Source organism: Pistacia vera, unplaced genomic scaffold, assembly GCF_008641045.1.
Source record: "Pistacia vera cultivar Batoury unplaced genomic scaffold, PisVer_v2 Contig363, whole genome shotgun sequence".
In the NCBI taxonomy this organism is placed as follows: Eukaryota; Viridiplantae; Streptophyta; class Magnoliopsida; order Sapindales; family Anacardiaceae; genus Pistacia; species Pistacia vera.
In genome coordinates, this window is record NW_022196183.1 from 550,853 (window position 1) to 558,207 (window position 7,355).

Genomic DNA, 7,355 nt, shown 5'->3' on the forward strand with positions numbered 1-7,355 from the left:
CAACGGCTAAAACTCAATACGGGCAATCAGCCCAAACTCAAAGTTGTCCCACAAGATTTTCCTACGTGTATTCAAAAAGCGAGCTACGCGTAACTTGGAGCAGATTCGAATTACTCAAAATAAGTCTCATTAAGATGATCAAAACAACTCTACAGAAATTTTTAAAAAAAAAAAAAATTTTGCTCAATAGATATATGAAGAAAATGTTTTTCATTAATTGTAAAGTTTAGTTACAAAAAAAAAAAAAAAAAAAAAAAAAGGATTTCTAAGTAGTTGGAGGAGCAGAGGCATCATCGCCAACAAGATAAAGGAGATCGTCATCAATCTGAGTAGAGGGATCATCGATGGTAGGAATATTGGCAGCCTCTTCAGGGTTAGGAGCCAAGATGTCCTTCGGAGCATAGGCAGGGGAGCCAGATCCTCAACCTCCTGCTTAACGCTTGCATCCCCTCCCCCCTTCCTCGACTTCCTTCTTGCCCTCACCGTCAGGCTCAAAGTCGTCTGAGTAAACATAAGCCATCCCTTGAGCCTCGGTCCTTATCCTATTGACCTCTTTCTGATAAGCCCGCAGAAGAAGGGAGAAGTCGATCGAGTGATGAGCTTCCCATAACTTCTGCACAAGGAAGACCAACGTTTCCTAAGCTTGGTTTGTGGGACCTCATTCAACTCCTCGACTTCGGGCCTAAGTTGCTCAGTTTCAACCTCGACCTTTTGGTAACCTTCTGCATCCTGGGCAAGATCGAGTGAGACCTATTTGAACTTTGCCTCTCAATCTGAGGCAGTTTTTTGAGCCGAGGTGAGCTCAGAGTTCAGCTCATTATTGACACCTCGCTGCTATGTCAAACTCTTCTCAGCCTTGACCACTTTGGCTTTGGCCTTTACCTAAGCGGCCTTACTCACCTTAATTTTTTCAAGGAACTACCTTTCCTTGACCCCGAAAGCCGCTATTTCCTCTTTAAGCCATTCAAGCTTAGCCTGCTTCAAGTCCTTCTCTTTCTCTGCTACCTCGGCCCTAGCCAAGACATCCTCTTTAAGCTTTTTCGCTTCCTGCCATCTCTTATGAGTGCCCTCCAATGTAGGGTAACACTCATCATAGAGAAGTCTACTCGCCACGCAAGCCTAAAAAGTAAAAAAAATGGAAGTTAACAAGGAATAAAGAAAAGCACATATTAAAAAGGGAGAAGGTGGCAAATTACTGATACCTTTGTCACATAATTGTATACCCAAGCCAACAATTGTGGAGGAGACGAATCCTTAATGCCTACGAAAGTTCACAGGGTGATGGCATTCTTAGCCGTCGTGACCCCGATGCCGATGTGCTTGGGGAGTTGGTCAATTATTGCGTCAATTGCAGCTCGAGCTACCTCATTCACCACTTTGCCTTCCTATTGAGGTGAGCCTAATTTACTTTCCCACGGGAATGACAGCTTCACCTTTGGGAACAGACTTTTTCTTAGTTGAGTCCTTGGCTACAGACTTCTTTGGGCCGCCAGTTTGCCCTGTGGCCTCTTCGGCTAAGCCACCTTTCTGCTCAGCGACCTTCTATTTTCCCGAGCCCTTTTAAGGCTCGATTGACTTTTTCTTGCCCAAGCCATCATGCTGCTCATGCACATTCTGCTTCCCTAAGCCCTTAGTTAGCTTGAAAGTCTTCTTCACCGGCCTCTTTTGGGGCTCAGGGACACTCTCTTCCTTGACTAACTTGGGGGTAGTCGTGGGCTTCTTGGCGCTTAGGCCCTCCATAAGCTCCCCATTGCTTCGTTTGAGGGCCAGGCGCGGGACACCCTGCCCAACCATCCCAGCAACGTTAGTAGGCTGTTTCTTTGTCGGAGCGACTGGCGGTTTCTTAGTAGTCCTGGACACTACCGTCTTCTTCTTCAGGCCCTTCGGTTTCTCGGCTCACATATGTATGAAAGAAGAAGCAAACAATCAGCAGCCTAGCAAAAAAAAAAAAAAAAAAAAAAAGGTGAGCAAGTAAACACTTTTTACCTTTTTTAAGAATGGTGTTGAAAGTAGTGTTGTCCTCGCAAAAGCCATATGCCCTCAATCGAGGAAGTGAGATGATCTTGTTAACGTTGCGCTCCCTGTTGGAGAGATTGCTGAAGCCACTCTAAACTTGCTGCGGGAAGAAAGTTTTGCTCTACGTTAACTACAAAGCAAATAAGTTTGGTTAGTTCAACCATCGAGCTTGGAAACACTCTTTGCACACATGAGGATTGAAGTCTTACTAGTTTCCGAAGCAAAAACGCTAGTCTCCCTAGCCTCATAAAAGAAAAATTGAGAATCCAAATGCATGACTTTTCTTGGAACATCGACTAAACCGTTAAAACATACTTTCCTCGCCTTAGAGAGATAGTACGTTTGGTCTTAACCCTTCTTTAACCTATACAAATGGACGAGCTCCTCAACAAATGGCTCACCCAATTCGGCTATTTGGTATGCCATGTACAGACCTATGATTATAATGTAAGAGTTCGTGGACAATTGAAGAAGGACGATGTCGAACCGTCTCAAAACATTGTCGACCTACACCTCAAAAGGGATTCAAAGATCGCCACCCAGCCTGTGAGTGGATTCTTCTGAGAGAAGCCTCCCGAAACCCTCAAGTTGAGTTGAGGCACATAAGTTTTATTTATGTGCCTAAGATCCTCAACATCAATTGAGGATTGTGGTTCTTTGCACAACCTATGGACTGGGGATCTCTTTGACTGAGCAACCTCTATAGATTCATGATCTGAAGAGCCCGCCGTATCAGGATTCAAACTTCGTGCGACGACATCTTCAAAAGTCTCAAGGACTACGCCCCCGAGAACTATCGAGCCCGCTAACGAATTGAATGTGCGATCAATGGTATGACTGCTCGAAGAAGACATGACAATAGCTCGCCTTTAGTTACCTAAAACAAAGCGAACATGTGTCAGAACTCGAAAACTCGGCGACGCACCCAAGGTAGCTCGCGTCGGACAACAAGCATAAGCGACCTACCAGGATTCCGGTGGCCACCATCATAAACCCTCCTTAAACCTAGGACCGTCGAAGACACACTTAAAAACCCTAGCAAAGCCCAATGTGGCCACGACAATGCCCACCCTCAACCACAAAAAGTTGTAAACAAGTAAAGGAGGGAAAAGAAAGCTTGCTGAACTGAAAGATTGGATGAACTCATCGGAAAAGCACCGTGAAGATGAAAAAGCAGCTACGGAATAAGCAAAAATGCTTGAGAACTTTTGCAAAGTGTGAAGGCTTTCTAACGAGTTCGCCCGCTTTTATAGTGGCTTACATAAGAGATGAAAGGGCGGGGTTCGATCGTAGCTGTTGGTCTATAATGAATCTCAACCCTTCAGTCATTGAGCAATCTTGGCTCTTGGATGTGGCCACATGTCAATCATCTACGAGGGGCGATCAACCGTCAGACTGCCATAATCATAACTGTCGTCGCATGTCGCCTCAATTTCGGGCGTGGACAGTTGTAGTCGCCTACACGCGATGAAAAGTAACTGTCAAAGGCTGCCGCATTTAATGCGACATGACCACCTAGAATTTACACTAATACCCTTCATTTCAAATTCTAAGTTTGTCAAGAATAACATCACAGAAAAATAACTAAGTGTTGAGTAGGTCGACCAAAATGAGTCCGACTCATGAAGCTCGACCAAATATGTATTCAGCGCACAATCGACGAAGTCCGAGCTTGATGTCAAATTAAGTAATAGTCTTCGAAGCTCAAAATGAGCACCAGACACTAGGGGGCAGATGTTGTGTGTGATTTTTCCATCAAGCTCGATGAATTGCGAGGTTATAGCTGGATCTAGAATCAGCTCGACTCTACTGATTGTCTGACCCAACATAAGCTCATCGCGTTATAGCTCGACCTAGCACAAGCTAGTCGCGACCAATCCTTACAGTTGTTCAACCAATTTATAGATAACTTCAAATCCTGGGTATCTCGAAAATGATCAGATTGATAGCAATCTTTATGCAATCACAGCGCTCAATCGCGAGAATATCAGAGTTGCATATCAAACTTAATTGTAATCCCTTTATTTTCGCTCTTTCCTTTGTACAAAATCTGTATATAAACCCCCTCCAACGATGAGAAATGGGCTAGCAAATTATTCTAGAATTGTTATTGTAAGCTCTCATAGCAAATACAAAAAACAGTGGATGTAGGCTCAAGAGTATAACTCACCGAACCACTTTAAAAACTTCCTTGTCATTTACTTTACTGCATTTTATTGTTTATTCATTGCTAGTTACTCATAATCACGCACACATAAGTTCTAATCCCGTTAAGGTCGATCAGATCACTCTTGTTGTTGTATTTTTGCATCGACAATATATAATCATATATATCTTAAAAAATATAACTTCCAAAAAAGAAAAGAAAAAGTTGAAAAATTGTAACAAATTAAGAAAATTTGGAGAAAAAAAATTGAAAAAAAAATTGGCAGACTTTTTTTTCATTTTTTGTTTAATTTTCTTAATTTTTTATTTAATAACTAACTCTATTTTTAATTATTTTTTAATTTATTAACCCTAAAATTAATATAAGCCAAACTAGGGGTGAAAAATACATTTAATAAAGTTTGGGTGAGAAAATGTTATTCAGTCTCATTGAAAATTATAAAGTCAAATAATAAAGGGTATTGTAGTCTTCTTTTGTAGCTTTACCCCTGTCTGGTAACAGAATCCATTGACGGAGATTGATGATGGGTTGGAAATTGTTTTTTTCAAAGTTTATGGGTGGAAAATGTAATTATACGAAAACCTTGGATTGGAATGTTCTTCACTCGAAAAGAAAAAAAGCATTAAACCGTTTCTCTTCTAAAGCTCTCAAATATCTATGGAGTCCCATATCTTCCAATTCTCTCACTTTAGTACTTCTTTCTTTTCATTGTTAACTTGATGCCTTACCGTGAGTTAATTATTATACAACACTTACGTATGTTAAAAAAGACCAACTTCCATTAATTGACATTACATTTGCACCTCCTATTATGAAGACCACATAAAAGACTAGATATTGCCCTTTAAAGAACAGCTTTTTTTTCACCCAAATAATGACTTAATGACATTTTCTCAACCATAGACTTTTAAAATATCACTTTATTATTCAAATTTATATTCCTTTTTTTATTCCAGCATCGTTACGACCCTATACCACCACCATTCAATTCCTCGATCATCACTCACCAAAACCCCTCAAACCCTACTTCCGCCAACCTCGCCAATCATTGGCAATCGAACGATTAAAGTTTTCGCAATTGCCCTCCCAAGTCAAATTTTGATTAATCCTAACCACCAAAATCCAACCTTCTACCACTAAAAGACTCATTGTCTCCCCTCTTCAAAAGTCTAACAACCAAGATCAAATTTGTTTTATGTTCGCCACCAGAATATAATTTTGAGTACTAAAATAGTATTTTAAAAGTTTATGAGTGAAAAAATATTATTAAACCATTATTTGGATAGAAAAAAGGCCGTTAACTCTAGTTTAAATGGTCCCATTTAAACCCAAGATGTCTAATTTAGGTTTAAAGCTCGTCCAAACACTGTTTACCAGTAAATCATTAAATAGATTTTCCTAGCTTCCCATGTGCTTAAAGAAAAGACTTAACAAATTTCTAAACAAAAGTCTATGATTTGATTGAATGAAGCCATAATGGAGTGAGTAAACCTTCAGCCAAATATTGTGAAAAGTTCAATGTTTCTTCCCCCTACTATTTCAAAAGTCAAATACCTTGACAAAAGCAAAAAGATTGTTGGCTTTGACACTTAGCTGGACAGCTCAATTCCATGAACTTTCATTATTACTTGGCATTTAATTAGTTGCTGAATTATTGTTTTCTTTTGGGCCACAAACGACCTCATCACTAGCCAGAAAACTGCAAAAATTATGGACAACTAGTCCCCACAACGATGGAAAAACTCACAAAAGTCATTTCTGCTCGCCTTACATAAAACAAAAGTGGAAATCTTAAATGCTTATACCACCAGAAAAATGGCCTGCGTTGATGCGGAACCGGTGCCGGAAATGACACAATCGGCCACAACAAGCTTCCGGCACCAAAGTGCGGATCGGGAAAGGCCAAATTTGTCTTTCCCGGTGCCAGTTCCGTGTGGGCGCAGGCCTAATTTCCGGTGGTGTTACCAGAAATCTGATCTAACCTTTAAAAGAAGAACTGTTTGTTCCAAAGGTGCTTGCCAGAAGTAACAGAAACTATATTATATAAGTATTAAAATAGATCAGTTGAGCAATTTAATACATCAAACATCAAAAGCATTTCCAAGAAATACTTTTAAACATAAACACTAACAAGTTAAAATGAATCCAAAACAACAACTTAATTTAAACATAAAACTATATAACAATGGGATTACATAACATAATCGTAAATAGAAGCGGAATTACATGAAAATCATCAGCTTATAAAGATGATGGAGGGATCGCAGCAACACTCATCAATAAGGCAGCAGCAACACAAAGCAGCCAGACTGCAACAATATATATATAATATTAAACCAAGATCAGAAAATCAATATAAATAATTAATTTTACCCTATTCGTTAAAAAAAAAAAATTAAAAAAAAAAAAGTTGAATATGTAAATAATTATATTACCATCCCTCGAGAAAACCTGGCTCTCTCTTGGGTGGTGGAGCTGCATATTGAGGAGGAGCCATCACTGGAGGCCCTTGATAATAACCTGCAACCCCATAAAAAAATAATCAAGCTCAAAACTTTTTTATGAAAAGAAAAAATCCCACGAACAAATCACCATAAAATGAGATGAACAACAAAATAAAGCGGCTAACCCAAGTTGAGAAACTAAAAATCAACGAAAATCTATGGTTTTAAGTTTTAACAGAAAAAAAAAAAAATCTGGAAGAAGATATTGAAAGACATGCAAAGCGATTACCTTGAGAAGGATAAGGATAACCGTACTTGGGGTCACTCATCGTTGAGAAAGAAAAAAACTTAGGCTCTGATTACTGAAGTTAGATAGATTATATGAGTATGGAGGATGAAACTAGAAGCTACTTGGAAGGGAGAGTTGAGATGCCCTTGTTGCTTTTTATATGAAAATGAAGAAAATTAGAGTTTCCAATGTGTATAACATCATATTAATTGGTAGATTCTACATTTTTATTTAAAAATATTGAATTTAATTGTTTTTCCATTTTCATAAAGTTATTCTCTTGCTTACTTTCCGCGTGCTATAGTGTTTCTTCTTTCTTTGGAATTGATACGGCCACTCCCTTCATTATAATTTCACATTTGAATGCTACATTTAATTTCTTATTTAAATGGATTTATAAAATCTAATTAAAAATAAATAAATAATCATAATTAATTTC

At 38.9% G+C, this 7,355-nt stretch overlaps 1 long non-coding RNA gene across 1 annotated transcript; it reads right to left on the reverse strand.

The window, feature by feature from the left end:
• Window positions 1-6,323: 6,323 nt before the first annotated feature.
• Window positions 6,324-7,129, reverse strand: LOC116140111. Its single transcript, XR_004129559.1, has 3 exons — window positions 6,917-7,129; window positions 6,619-6,703; window positions 6,324-6,492 (listed from the first exon to the last, which is right to left on the reverse strand). It is a non-coding gene; the product is annotated as an uncharacterized LOC116140111 (long non-coding RNA).
• Window positions 7,130-7,355: the final 226 nt, after the last annotated feature.